This window comes from Danio rerio, chromosome 10 (assembly GCF_052040795.2).
Source record: "Danio rerio strain M-AB ecotype USA chromosome 10, GRCz13ab, whole genome shotgun sequence".
Taxonomy (NCBI): domain Eukaryota; kingdom Metazoa; phylum Chordata; class Actinopteri; order Cypriniformes; family Danionidae; genus Danio; species Danio rerio.
Window position 1 is genome coordinate 15,467,856 of NC_141030.1, and position 15,053 is coordinate 15,482,908.

A 15,053-nucleotide genomic window follows, 5' to 3' on the forward strand; every position below is an offset into this window, starting at 1 on the left:
AAAATGTCAAATTGCGAGATGTAAACTGTAAACTGAAAAAAATCACGACCGTCTTGATAAAATAAAAGCAAACAAATATGACAAAGTAACACAAGCACAAGAAATGATGTCTTAAGCTCACCAAAAGACATTATTTTTGTTGACATGAAATAAACATTGGTAAGTAAAAGTGTGTGTTCATCTTCTAGGGCAGAGGGAACCTTCAGTGGCATTATAAAGCTTGAATTCTGATGAGATCTGTAAATAAGAAAGGGGATATAAGCCACGGATGATGGGACTGTGAGAAGAGACGGGTCATAATAGAGTTCCCACCTGCTGTCCTGTCGCCTCGACTAACAAAACACACACCGCAACGTGACTGAGCAAGACTTATACATCCTCACATCCTCCCACTGCACCACACACACACTTCATATACAGATATGGGGAACAGATATAGACAACACAGTTCACAGTTTGTCTAGATTTATGCTGTGTGGGTTTGAGTAAAATATTATTATGTGTTTTATTCTATAAAGGTCTGATAACACTCAAAAAAAAAATAAAATAAAAAATGTAATTTAGAGTAGACAGACAGACAGACAGACAGAAAGATGATAGATAGATAGATAGATAGATAGATAGATAGATAGATAGATAGATAGACAGACAGACAGATAGATAGATAGATAGATAGATAGATAGATAGATAGATAGATAGATAGATAGATAGATAGATAGATAGATAGATAGATAGACAGATAGACAGATAGACAGATAGATAGATAGATAGATAGATAGATAGATAGATAGATAGAATTGTAATTTGTTAAAGTACAAAAAATAATAATAATAAAAAAATGAGTCAAATGTTATTATTAGTTTTATTATAATAAAAAAATGTCTTCCAGATATCAATATATATATATATATATATATATATATATATATATATATATATATATATATATATATATATATATATATATATATATATATATATATATATATATATATATATAATTGATCAACAGTTTTTGACTTTAATCCACTTGTTACAGATCTAGTGGAATGATCAATCACTGTATTAGGTTTTGTTACCAAAGCACAAAGGGTTGCTGATTTTGCTATTTAAAATTTGATAGTACAGTTTAAACCCTGTATTCATAATGTCATTTTGAAATGATAAAGCATTAGAGAGTAATAGAGCAAAGCAGTGATGTGTCCATCCAGAAAGTCTATAGTGGATCTTATAGGCCCTATTGTACAGTCTATAGCTATTGGCTCCAAGATATCATCTGCGAGTTAACAAACAGGCAATAAATATTACAAGGTGGAAAAAACTATGGCTTGAAGATCAGTTTCAGAAACAGAAAGAGACAAAGTTGCCACAATTTTCCCATAAACAAATAGTTTTTGTTTTAGCTTTTAGTCACAGTAAGTAAAATGAAAGTCCAGATTGATTCACAAATATTGATATGTACAGTTAAAATCAGAATTTAATACACGCATTTGGAATTTTTTTTTTTTTTTTACTTTAAATATTTCCTAAATGATGCTTAACAGAGCAATGGAATTTTCACAGTATGTCTGATAATATTTTTTTCTTCTGGAGAAAGTCTTATTTCTTTTATATTGGCTAGAATAAAAACAGCTTTAATAATAATAATAAAAAAAAACATTTTAAAGTCAAAATTATTATCCCCTTTAAGCTACACATTTTTTTTCTCTCAATATCCTAAAGAACAAACTATTGTTATACAATAACTTGCCTATTAACCCTAACCTGCCTAGTTAACCCACTTAACCTAGCCTTTAAACGTCACTTTAAGCTGTATAGAAGTGTCTTGAAAATATCAAGTAAAATATTATTTACTGTCATCATGGCAAAGATAAAATAAATCAGTTATGAATCAGTAATGAATTATTAAAAAAATAAAGAGGGGGGGTGATAATTCAGGGGGTTTAATGATTCCGACTTCAACTGATACAATGGAGTATTTGTGATTTGAGAAAGTGATTTGATTGGACATATCTATTAGACATACAGTACCTATTTTAAAAGAAGAGAGATTAAAATAAATACAATTGTTTAAAAGAATAGTAAAATGTGGTGTATGTGTTGCTGAAAAGAAGATTTATGGCTCAATACAGGAGAAAATAAAATAATTTAGAGAAAACAAACTTTAAAATGTATTGCAATTAAAGTCTACATACAAACACAAATTGATAATGTAAATTAAACACCCATTTCCCCAAATCCCCACACTGACTGCTGCATAATAAATGTTGTGCCAAAAGTATTTTGCCTTTTTCCCCCATAGCAGTACATGACTTTTTATTTATTTTCCCCCTTCACATACTCCTTAATGCACCGGAAGTCTCCTACGCTGCTATTAACCAAGCCTTGAGTCTGTTGCCAGATATAGCGAGGTCTCGTTGAGGTGTTTTCAGAGTTCATAATACCACATACACACACACATGCACACATACAGCACAGACATCCCATTTCCCCCTTTTGATTTCTGTAGTCCTGACTGATATCAGAGCTGTGACTGCTAACTGACATCACACACTAATGGCTAATGGGTCCTATGAAACTCGGTCTAGTAGTCAATAAATCAGCATAAGTGCGCTGTTATTTGAACCTGAAGGGAAAAAAGGACAAAGCAGTTATTTTCCTTGCTATGTGTGTGTTCATGTTTCTATGTGAAATGAGATATTGAAGAAAAGCCTATTTCGTGCTTAAAACAAAGAATAGTTCTTTGAAAATAATAATGACAGTAAAACAAGAAGCCTATTGTGTTATTCACACTAGTCAAGGACACGTGCATATTGCAGTGTGAAAGCAAGCAATGCTTTGTTTACAATTAACTGAACTGCTACAATGAGAAGTAGAAGTCGTTGTTGTTGGTTTGACGATGGCATCTGACGGTATAATATGAAAATTTTTTTTGGTGCCAAACAAGATTTGTTTATTATTTCGTAAAGCTTTTATGCCCCTATTCAAGATGTAAAATATGTCTGACTGTGTTTGTAAAGTTTATTATTATTATTATTATTATTATTATTATTATTATTATTATATAGCTCTATAAAACTGCCACTTTTATGCTGTGATTAAAATGTTGGCGTTTTGGTAACTGTTGCTTTAAATTCAAATGAGATTGCTCCCCAGCCCTCTTTTTGAAATTATTTTCAGCACTTATGGTACTAACACTCTAATGGTGAACAACTGCTTCTCACTTAGTGCTGTTTATGCTAATAAAGCACGTACAGGTACGAAGGTAGAATGTCAATCAAAGTGTTTCTGGTTTCATGAAATGTTGATTATGAAACATAGCATTAAAACATTTTTACCATTACAGGCTGGCTATATTCACACTGTTGCCACATATCTGTGCTTAAACTTCTTATAAAAGTGTTTTTTGCACGATATAATATAAAAATATAACAAATATAATAATAATAATAATAATAATAATAATAATAATAATAATAATAATAATAATAATAATAATAACAATACTACTACTACTACTACTACTACTACTACTACTACTACTACTACTACTAATAATAATAATAATAATAATCATAACAATAATAATGTTTTTGGTCCCCTTTAACTATTTTGTTCATGGTGGCGGAATAATATTTAGTAAATTAAATGAAATTATTTTTTATTTTTGCAAAGTATTTAAATTTATGAACACAGCAATGCATATTACATGTTCAATCTATAGGCATAATTGAATATTTTATGACATTTTGATTGTTTGTACTAACCACTTTTTTGAAGAATAAGTATATGTGCAGATGAGTAATATTTGGTTTGACAATCCACATCACACAAAAAATTGGGAAAAATAAAATAAACAAACAACAACAAAAAAATCAACCAACAAATAATAATTAGAGATGCACAATATGAAAAACCATTAACAGAAGCTTAAGTCATGTTCATATCATCTGCGATTTGTGCACCCATAATAATATAATATAATATAATATAATATAATTTAATATAATATAATATAATATAATATAATATAATATAATATAATATAATATAATATAATATAATATAATATAATATAATATAATATCACACGAGTTGCAATTTGGCTGTATAGTAGCACTGACCACATGCCGAGTGTCTTAGTGCCCACCAGTGAGGATATTCAGCCATATTGCACTGCTATGAGTGTGATAATGCGTTTTTAAAACAGTTCGGCATTCTCCTGTATAAAAAAGAAAATCAGAAACGGAGAGACCAGAAATCATTTTGTATGAGGAACTACTTTCTTCCGCCTTCCACTCACATCTGTAGTTAACGGCAGGAGAGCAGAAACCGTTGTTACTTTACAAACGTCCTTTTAGAGCTAGTATTTGAATGATTTCCTATAGCTTATTGTCTAAAACAGGTGAGTTTGCTGACATTAAGATTATAAGGCTGAACGGCAAGAAATGCCATCAGTCTACAGAGATTTCCCAGTATTTCTCTGCTGCAATCAGGATATCACAATAGTTAATCATGAAAAAGCCAAAGCAAACACCAACAGAAACACTACCAGATTACAATGTCATACAATACAGCACTACAACACAAAAGAGAGAGATCAACTTAGAAAGTATCTGACCTGCTTTTTATTGATTTGATCAGCTGTAGTTTGAAATTACGATGAGTTTTTCTAATCTAAGGGCTCATTATGCGACCTCTTTCGCCATCTTGTGGTGGAAGGTCAACCATCCTTGCTCTGCTCAGTATGACAAGCTGATGGATGTCTATATGATGTATCTCCGAAATTATAAATATTTATAATAGATGCAATTCTTATAAATAAACAGCATGGTTACAGTCTATACAACTACATTCTTTCCTAAAAAAGTCTCAAAAGTACATTTCATTCTCAAACAGCTGAAATAATTGTCAAACTGTAGTGAGTCTATTGATCTGCTGTCATTCTATGTGGGCGGAGCAATACACAAGGGTGAAAAGGCTTTACAAGCTCTGATATTACTTTAATATCTCATGGCTATCAGCCAATCAGATTTGAGAGCCAGACAGAACTGTTGTATAAAACTTTATAATATAATATAATATAATATAATATAATATAATATAATATAATATAATATAATATAATATAATATAATATAATATAATATAATATAATATAATAATACAGCCTGTTTATTCATTTTTGAATAACACTATCCAAAAAAAAAAAAAAAGTTCATAAAGTCCATTGTAAGTCTCAGGCGGTATCCATTATTCTTTTAAACTTTCTCTATTTTTTCATTATGAACTGCTTCTGTAGCTTTAATCGTGCCTATAATTGCGACTGCCAATGCAACAGCAGACCAAACCCCATCAGACCCACAGTCACATATCAGTCACCTGAAACAGGCTGGTGCTTCATGAAGCTTGGCCTCTGAAACGGCACATTCATTCAGTGTGACTCCCAGAAGCCTCCGCTGGTCAAGAGCAGATTGTTTCTCATTTGGCTGAGTGGCACCACAGCGGCTTGTTAAAGCTCGAGTTTAAATACATCATTTCTGGGAATGAAAGGGGGCGAAGAAGAAAAATGGCTCACCACACCATTTTTCCCCCCTCTGCGCCCTCAGCCCCTTTTCATTCTCCTTTTTCTTTTTTTTCTGGACAAAAGACAGAGCGTGAAACACATGCAGTCGTTTCACAGCTGCCTCGTGTCTTTTTTGCCGCTCTCATCTCCTTCAATCCATCATTCTCCAGAATAACTTGTGATTAACAGGATTTCAACTGTTCTGTGAATGAATGTGCTAGTGAAATGTTTATTAATTTATCAATTAATTGTTGCAACTATTCTTTTATTTTTATCATGAGGGAACATAAAGAAAAAAAAAATGCAGCTGCCTCACTGTCTATCTATTCATTAAGGGTGTACAGTGAAGTCATGGTCATTTGAGGTCATGGTTCGATATGGTTACAGTAAAACAGAAATAAGCAACATATCTACAGTGCATTTTTTCTCCTTTTAAACATATTTATTATTTGTTTATATTGTCACAATCAGCTACAGAACTGAAACGCTTTTTTGATGCAATAAATACAATCATAAAAAGAAAACAATTAATTTAATTAACAATTAATTAACAATTAACAACTAATTTACAATTAGCATGCGCAGTAGACACTCAAATGTGCATGTCGGAGAAAGGACTCAGACTGACTTGAGTCTGCATGAAATGAGATAGAATTATATATTTACATTTTTTGTAGATATCTTTTCTACAAAAAATCCACTGCATTTTAGACATTTTAGTCCAGATAAAACAATTTCAACATTTGCTGGCAGGACAAAGGTTACACACTTCTGTTTATGGTAGCAAGTTAGCATCACAATGGCAACATGGCAGAACTATTTCTGATGCGTTTTCAGATGCAAAGATGCATTAGCAAACAATGCTCACATACTGTTTGGTTCTGTTGGTTAGGCATTGCTATTTTAAGTATCAAATACTTACTATTCCTTGACATCATTTGTGGTAGTCACTCACATTGAACTCATTAGTACTCACACATGCTGTACTCACTAGTATTCACAAATGATGTACTCACTTGTACTCCAGACGATGTACTTACTAATACTCACAGATGATGTCCTCAATAAAACTCACATACGATGCACTTACTAGTACTCACAGATGATGCATTCACTAATACTCACAGATGAAGTACTTACTTGTGATCACAGATGATGTACTCACTAATACTTACACATGTTGTACTCATTAGTACTCACATATGATGCACTTACTAGTACTTGCAGATGATGTACTCACTAGTACTCACAGATGAAGTACTCACTAGTACTTACAGCTGATGTACTCACTAGTACTCATACATGTTATACTCTGTACTCACAGTTTGTGCACTGACTAGCACTCACAGATGATGTACTAACTAGTACTCATACATGTTGTACTCATTAGTATTCACAGAAGATGCACTCACTAGTACTCACATATGATGTACTCACTAGTACTCACAAGATGATGTACTCACTATTATTCCCAAATGATGTACTCAATAGTACTCACAGATGATGTACTCACTAGTACTCACATATTACGTACTCACTAGTACTCACAGATGATGCACTCACTAGTATTCCCAGATGATGTACTCACTAGTACTCACAGATGATGTACTCATTAGTACACATAGATGATGTACTCACCAGTACTCACATATGATGCACTCACTAGAATTCCCAAATTATGTACTCAATAGTACTCACAGATGATGTACTCACTAGTACTCACAGATGATGTACTCACTAGTACTCACAGATGATGCACTTACTAGTGTTCCGAGATGATGTACTCACTAGTACTCACACATACTGTACTCACTAGTAACGTGATGATGTACTCACTAGTTCTCACAGATGATGTACTCACTAGTACTCACAGATGAAGTACTCACTAGTACTTACAGCTGATGTACTCACTAGTACTCATACATGTTATACTCTGTACTCACAGTTTGTGCACTGACTAGCACTCACAGATGATGTACTAACTAGTACTCACACATGCTGTACTCACTAGGACTCTAATGATGTACTCATTAGTACTTGCAAATAATGTACTCACTAGTACTCACATATAATGTAGGGCCTCTAACTAGTTCTCATAGATGATGTACTCACTAGTACTCACAGATGATGCAAGCCTACTATCTAGTTTTCAAAGATAATGTACTCACTAGTAATCACATACGATGTACTCACTAACTTGCAGATGATGTAGACCTACTCACTTATTCTCAAGGATGATGAACTCACTAGTACGCACAGATGATGAACTCACTAGTACTCACAGATGTTGTACTCACTAGTACTCACACATGCTGTACTCACTAGTAATCTGATGATGTACTCACTAGTACTCACAGATGATGTACTCACTAGTACTCACACATGCTGTACTCACTAGTACTCTGATGATGTACTCACTAGTACTCACACATGCTGTACTCACTAGTACTCTAACGATGTACTCATTAGCACTTGCAAATGATGTACTCACTAGTACTCACAGATAATGTAGGGCCTCTAACTAGTTCTCATAGATGATGTACTCACTAGTACTCACATATGATGTAAGCCTTCTCACTAGTTCTCACAAAGGATGTACTCACTAGTACTCACAGATGATGCAAGCCTACTCTCTAGTTCTCAAAGATGATGTACTCACTAGTAATCACAGATGATGTACTCACTAACTTGCAGATGATGTAGACCTACTCACTTGTTTTCACGGATGATGAACTCGCTAATAAGCACAGATGATGAACTCACTAGTACTCACAGATGATGTACTCACTAGAACTCACACATGCTGTACTCACTAGTACTCGCCGATGATGTATTCAATAGTACACACAGATGATGTACTCATTATTAGTCACGCATGCTATTTTAAATTAAAATGTATTTACTGTTTACTCACTTTCAATTGGTCCCATTTCTTCCGTGCATGAACACTAAATGGTATTTATTTAAAGAAAGCTGAAAACCTGTAATCATTGACTTCCATAGTGGGAAAAACAAATACTATGGAAGTCAATCGTTAAAGGTTTTTAACAGAAGAAATAAACTCAAACAGGTTTGAAACAAGTAAAGGGTGCGTAAATAATGTCACGATTTTCATTTCTTTGGTTGAACTATCTCTTTAATGTTAGCAAATAACTCTTACAAAAGCTGATGGTTTTTAATAAAGAAGGCAACTGGCATACTTCCACTTTTAGTAAACATCCTATAATCCCTCTATCACACCTTTGAGGCAATGAAAAGTTTCAAAGACCATCACTCTGCGGGTGTGAATGTATGCATATCTTTCTTATAATTATGCCCTGCTTTTGTTGCTCTTAGAGTCGTCTGCTAAATGTCAGTGCTTTTTAAAGCTCTGCTGCACCATATGTCTCTTCATTTCAGCTCCATCAATCACAACTGAGTAGAAACATTGATCCATTGGATTTCTCAGACCAGTCATTTAAAAGAGCGATTTAACAGATTGGCGTTCCTGCATTATGAGGAACACAATAGACGAAAAATGGCAAAAAAAAGTTTTGTCCATTTAATAACATTCAGTAATTACATTGTTGCATTGTATAGGCTAAAAAGTGAATGAATAAAGGAAGGAAGGAAGGAAGGAAGTTTGGAACATTTATTTTTATAATTTTTATAAACTGTACCTTTAAATGTATAATTATTTCCAGTAACGATCTATGTGAAATGTGAAAGCTAACATTATTTGTGTCAAAGCAGCTGCGTGTGAATCCAAAATGAGCCTTAATTTAGAATGTTCACTGTGTTCTTTTGAATGTGTGATTTCAAAACAGATGGCTGACTATTTTTGGTCTTTTCTTTTGAAAATAAGACAAGAGATAAGTCGATGCAAGGCAATTTCAATTATGGACCCAAATTAACTCATAATTCTCATTTCTTCAAACACATCGAGAATGTATGTAGCTGTCTATGCAGTATTTTGAATTTACCTGTCGATCTCTCTTCCATTCCTCCATCACAGAAGACCTCTGACCAAAGTCGTTTTGTCAGAAATTGATTTTGTGTTCAGATTGCAAATCTCGAAGAAAGATGCATTCTACAGAATATAATAAAGGTGTCTGAGGTGTCCTTTTAGACCATGCGGATCACAGGCACATTGGGGATACTAAGATATACGCATTAATTGTTATACATTACATTATATAACTGGAAATTATACATTATATAATTGGAAATTATATTACTAATGGCTAGTTCATCCCAAAATGAAAATTCAGTGATCATTTATGGATGTCATTTCAAACCTCTCAGAATTGATTCATCTTTAAATCAAGATTTATATCTTAAATCAAAACAAGTCTTGATCATTTTATACTTGATCACGCTTTGATGATTACATATAAATAACAGATTTAAACTAGACTTTTATTTGCATTAAAACAGTAGCTGAAACAGAAAAAAAATTATAAACTGAAACCGAAGTTTACAGAACAGCCATTTGTTCTTGCACATCATGCATATAAAGTTGAGTTTCTGATTATTTTCACTAGTCAATGTCTATATGTGAATAAATGCAAAACATTATTATGTGTCGACACTAGGACTACAGAAACCTTTCAATAATTTAATAACTTATATACCCAAATAAAACCCATTTAACTACTGAATCGTAGCCTGACTTTTATTGAATGTGTTAAATATCTTTTTTTTCTTTATTAATTAAATTAAAAATCACAAAAGAGTTCTGAGGTGACACGGTGGCTTAGTGGTTAGCACTGTCGCCACACAGCAAGAAGGTCGCTGGTTCAAGTAGTGTCTGGGTAAGTTGGCATTGAGTTGGCAAAGACTGGCGGTATAGATAAATGAAATAAGCTAATTTGACCATAGTTTGAGTGTGTGAATAAGTGTGTATAAATGTTTTCCAGTACTGGGTTGCAGCTGGAAGGGCATCCACTGTGTAAAACATATGCTGGATAAGTTGGCAGTTCATTCTACTGTGGCGACTCCTGACGAATAAAGGGACTAATACTACCTAATACTAAAATGTCAGTAGACATTTGCATTTAAATGTAAACAAAAATAGATGGATGGATGGAATGATGGATGGATGGATGGATATACAGACAGACGGACGGACAGACGGACGGACGGACGGACGGACAGACAGACAGCAGACAGATGATAGAATCTTAAATGAAAGGTCAGAATGACCATTTTACTATATTTTAAAATGTGGTAGTTCCAGTGTTAAATGATTGTGTCTCTTCAGAAAACTTGTATTGATTTGTATCAACATTTGTGATCTTTTTACCAACATTTTAAGGCATCTGAGTCTTAAGTGAATAGACAGGCGGATTTAATAGAGGAACAGAAATCCTCAGATTACATTAAAAACATCTTCATTTGTGTTTCCCGAGACAAACAAACTTCTTACGGGTTTGGAGCGGCATGAGGGTGAATAAATAACGACAGGATTTTCGTTTTAAGGCCGACCACAACCCTTTAATATTAAAAAGCTGTTTATTAAACAAGTCCACTTCTTAAACTTGGGGAAATCGTCTGCTAGCCGCGAGCCCTTGATTGTTTCCATGCCACATTTCGCCGTCAGATCCCAGGCAGCTTTGAGGCATCCATCGCTCAGCAAGGACCGTTCCAGCTGCCATCCCTTCATTCCTCAGCAGAATGAATGGCTTCCCCACACCGAAGCTGCCTCTTTCATCTCTCTGAAGCCCTCTCGTCGTGATGCACTACGTGAGTGCACATATGAGGCGCAGCTGAAATGCAGCCCGGCGAAAGACTGATGAGGTTTCCACCTTGTCGTGATGGAGCTCAATATGGTCTTTGCTGCAAGCTGATATGAGCTTGTGTTCTGGCTGATATGGTTTGTGTCAGAGGAGTACCAGTCTCGGGGAACTCAAATAGGATCCGCACGGGCACTGAGTAATAGTTGTTTTGGAAATTTAGTAGGTGGATATTGTGTGAGGCGGAATGAGATGTGTTCTATAACTGATGTATGGCATCATCCACAGGTTATGGTACATGAAACTTGCTGGTGTTTGCAAACAGGTACAAAGTTAAACAAACTTCAATTCAGAAATATCTGAGATATGCCAAACTCTTGACTTTATTTACATACTTAACAGATTTGGTTTTAGTAAAATAAACTCCTGCAATTGCACTGTTTATTTTAATAAGAGTAATCTCTTATTAATCTCTTATTAGATTAGGGTTCAGATCCAACCCTGATCAAACACACCTGAGCCAATTAATTAGGACCTGAACAGCACTTGATAATTACAGGCAGGTGTGTTTGACATGGGTTGCAAGTGAAATCTGCAGGAAGGTAGATTTCCAGGAACAGGGTTGGTCACCCCTGCTCTAGAAGTACATGCAAGCCTAAAACTACAGAAATCTCAACCAAACCTGGCATTTTGCAAGACCACAGGACTTATGTTGCAGTACTATAAAGGCATAATCTAATAGCGAATAATAATTTGAGGAATGAGGCTGATAGCTGGTGCTGACAGTGTGAATGCTAATGACCAATTTCTACTGAAAGGTATGGTTTGGTACAGTAGAGTACAGTACACATTTATTTTCACTGTTAAATGTATCAAAATATTGAACTGTACAGTACCACTTTGGCACTCTTTCCTAAGGTTACCTCACACAACAGTATGGTATCAAAATGTGTTAATAGCTGACAATACAGGGACTGCCATTTTTAAACAGCCAAGATAGAAAATAGTACAATGATGCCACGCCACAATGAACCACAGTTTACCTAAGCTCAAACAAATCTTGCTTTTTGTGACAAACAGCCACAAGCCAAGAAGCAAGAACTGTGTCCTCTATTGTTGATTACGAGGCTGTTCTCATGACACCTCTAAAGTCCATTTTATATTTCTGCATTGAATAATTACTGTACCAAACGATGCATTCCTTGCATGTAGCTAATGTCACTGTGAGCATTTATAATTCTGCATTCTGTCTGTGCTGCTCTGCAATAACTCTAACAAACCACTAGCAGGCAGTGTGATTGCTAATTTCAACTGTGTGGTGTGAAACAAGATGTAGAAGGGTATTAATGTAGGTTGGAGCCAACTCCAAGTGGACGGAACTTAAGCTCCAAGCTGTACAAACCCAGAGTTTTTATTTATTTAATGTCTTGTACTTGGCACAGATATTGTGATTTATGCATGTTTAAACCTATCCCAACCCTAAAGCCAACCTCACAGTAAGCTGTTGTGTTTTAGTAACCTCTACACCTACCCCAGCACTAAAACAAACCTCACAGTAACCTGTTGTGTTTTATTAACGCCTACAAATAACCCTACCCCAACCCTAAACCCAACCTCACAGTAATTTGTTGTGTTCTATTAATGTCTTTGCCACCTGGACCACCTCAACCCAGCCTACTTGTAGCATAAGTCATTCCCACTAGGAGATCACCCAACTAGGGTTGTAACAATATACCGGTATGATGGTCTACCACGGTTTGAACGTGCACGATTATCATACCATGAACAATTGCATATCAACGGTTTTAACCCTTAAAGACCGAGACAGCCGCCCGCGGCTAAAAATAAATATTGCTCTTAAATGTTTAATAACTTTTGATCCGCTGATCCGATTCATACAATTCAAAGATTGGCATAAAGAAGAGAATCTCTGCTTTCCAGTGCTGTATCACATATCATTCGCGGACTTTCAGAGGCTCCAGAATCAGTGCGGTTACGTCATCAAAATTTGACAACGCTGATTTGACAAAGAAACGCTCGTCACTGTGTCTCCAGACAAACCAGACATGATACATTGATGCATTGTCCCTCCTCCATGCCCAGATTGGTTCAAACTGGCTATATCACAACCAATAAGCATAGGTTTCACTTTTGTTTGTGGACCAACACTGAGCTTTTTGAACAACACGGAATGAGAGATAGGCATACATTTCTGCGCGGCTAAATAAAACGCAAAAAAAAAAAAAGTTTTGCATGAAATAATTCTCATACTAAGTACTTTTGCATGCACAGCAGCACAGAAACATGACAAAACAGTGACACAGCAAAGACGAACTGCTGCTCTTGCTGTTTTCAAAAGACACAAATGAAGGTGCAGCTGTTTGTCTGCATTGCATACAACCACATCCAAATCCATATCCACAGACAACCATATCCATGCTGGCACATAAAACCTAAGGATGTTCCATACTGAATCTAGTTTCGTTATGTAACTATTTATAGTATAGTAAATATTTATATCTATTTTTTTACTGAGGATTTGCACCATGTTTATTTGGACTTTGACACATTATTTATTATTTTTTTATTTGTTCATTGTACAAGTGGACACATTCTCTCACCTCAGCGGTCAAGATAAGGTCCTGAAAATCTCAACATGCTTACATTTCTTCATCACAACCTAGACTGAAAAAAACAACGCTTTAAATACATGTTTACAGCCATAAACTTGGTATTGCACTTTTGGTCTCCCATAAATCCTGCTTATAAGGAAGGACAGTTTAAGTTTATTTTTGTCTAATCTTAAAAGACCCTGCTTGTTTATTCCTTCTAATTTAATTTATTAAAATGGGAGATTTTGCAGTTTATTTTTATAAAAGACTTCTATAGTTCTATTAAAATGGTTCTTTCAAAAGTTTGTTGAAATAAAACCTTTGTTCAGTCAGAAAACGTGTTCTTATTCTTTTCAGGGTCTTTGCTCTGAGAATTACTATTTAATACCGTATACTGCGAAACCGTCAAACCGTGGTATTGTTTTAGACGATTATCATACCGTAAAAAATTCATACCGTTACAACCCTACACCCAACTTACTTGAGGTGAAATTTTGATCCACGTCAAAAGAACGAGCAGGACTGAACTACAAGTGCAACTTCACCCTTGGGAAATTAGGCCTTAGATTTTTATTTTTATTTTAATTGTGAGAACATAACACTATAGAATATACACTCACCGGCCACTTTATTCTGTACACTTTTCCAATGGGTCAATAACACAAATTTCTAATCAGCCAATAACATGGCAGCAACTCAATGCATTTAGGAATGTAGACATAGTCAACACGATCTGCTGCAGTTCAAACCGAGCATCATAATGGAGAACAAAGGTGCTTTAAGTGAATTTGAATGTAGCATGGCTGTTGGCGCCAGATGAGCTGGTCTGAATATTACAGATCTACTGGGATTTTCATGCACAACCATCTCTAGGGTTTACAGTGTATGATTCGAAATAGAAAATATCCAGTGAGGGGCAGTTCTGTGGGCACAAATGCCATATTTTCTCGGCACACTTTGGGCTCATTAGTACCAATTGTCAACACCACAGACTACCTGAGTATTGCTGACCATGTCTATCCCTTTATGACCACAGTGTACCCAACTTCTGATGGCTAATTCCAGCAGGGTAACATGCCATGTCATAATGCGTGAATCATCTCAGACTGGTATCTTGACAACGAGTTCAACTGGCCTCCACAGTCACCAGATTTTAATCC

General features: G+C 35.0%; 1 protein-coding gene and 1 long non-coding RNA gene across 3 annotated transcripts in view; one reads left to right on the forward strand and one right to left on the reverse strand.

Annotated features, from left to right (window-relative positions):
- cntfr (ciliary neurotrophic factor receptor) overlaps window positions 1-15,053 on the reverse strand; it is a 330,293-nt gene that overhangs the window by 52,067 nt on the left and 263,173 nt on the right.
- LOC147841998 (uncharacterized) lies at window positions 5,283-12,997 on the forward strand. Of its 2 annotated transcripts, none has more exons than XR_015500586.1 (3): window positions 5,283-7,420; window positions 7,538-10,392; window positions 10,446-12,997. It is a non-coding gene; the product is annotated as an uncharacterized LOC147841998 (long non-coding RNA). The 2 variants fall into 2 exon arrangements; XR_015500587.1 differs by having other exon boundaries at window positions 5,641-7,430; window positions 7,554-10,392.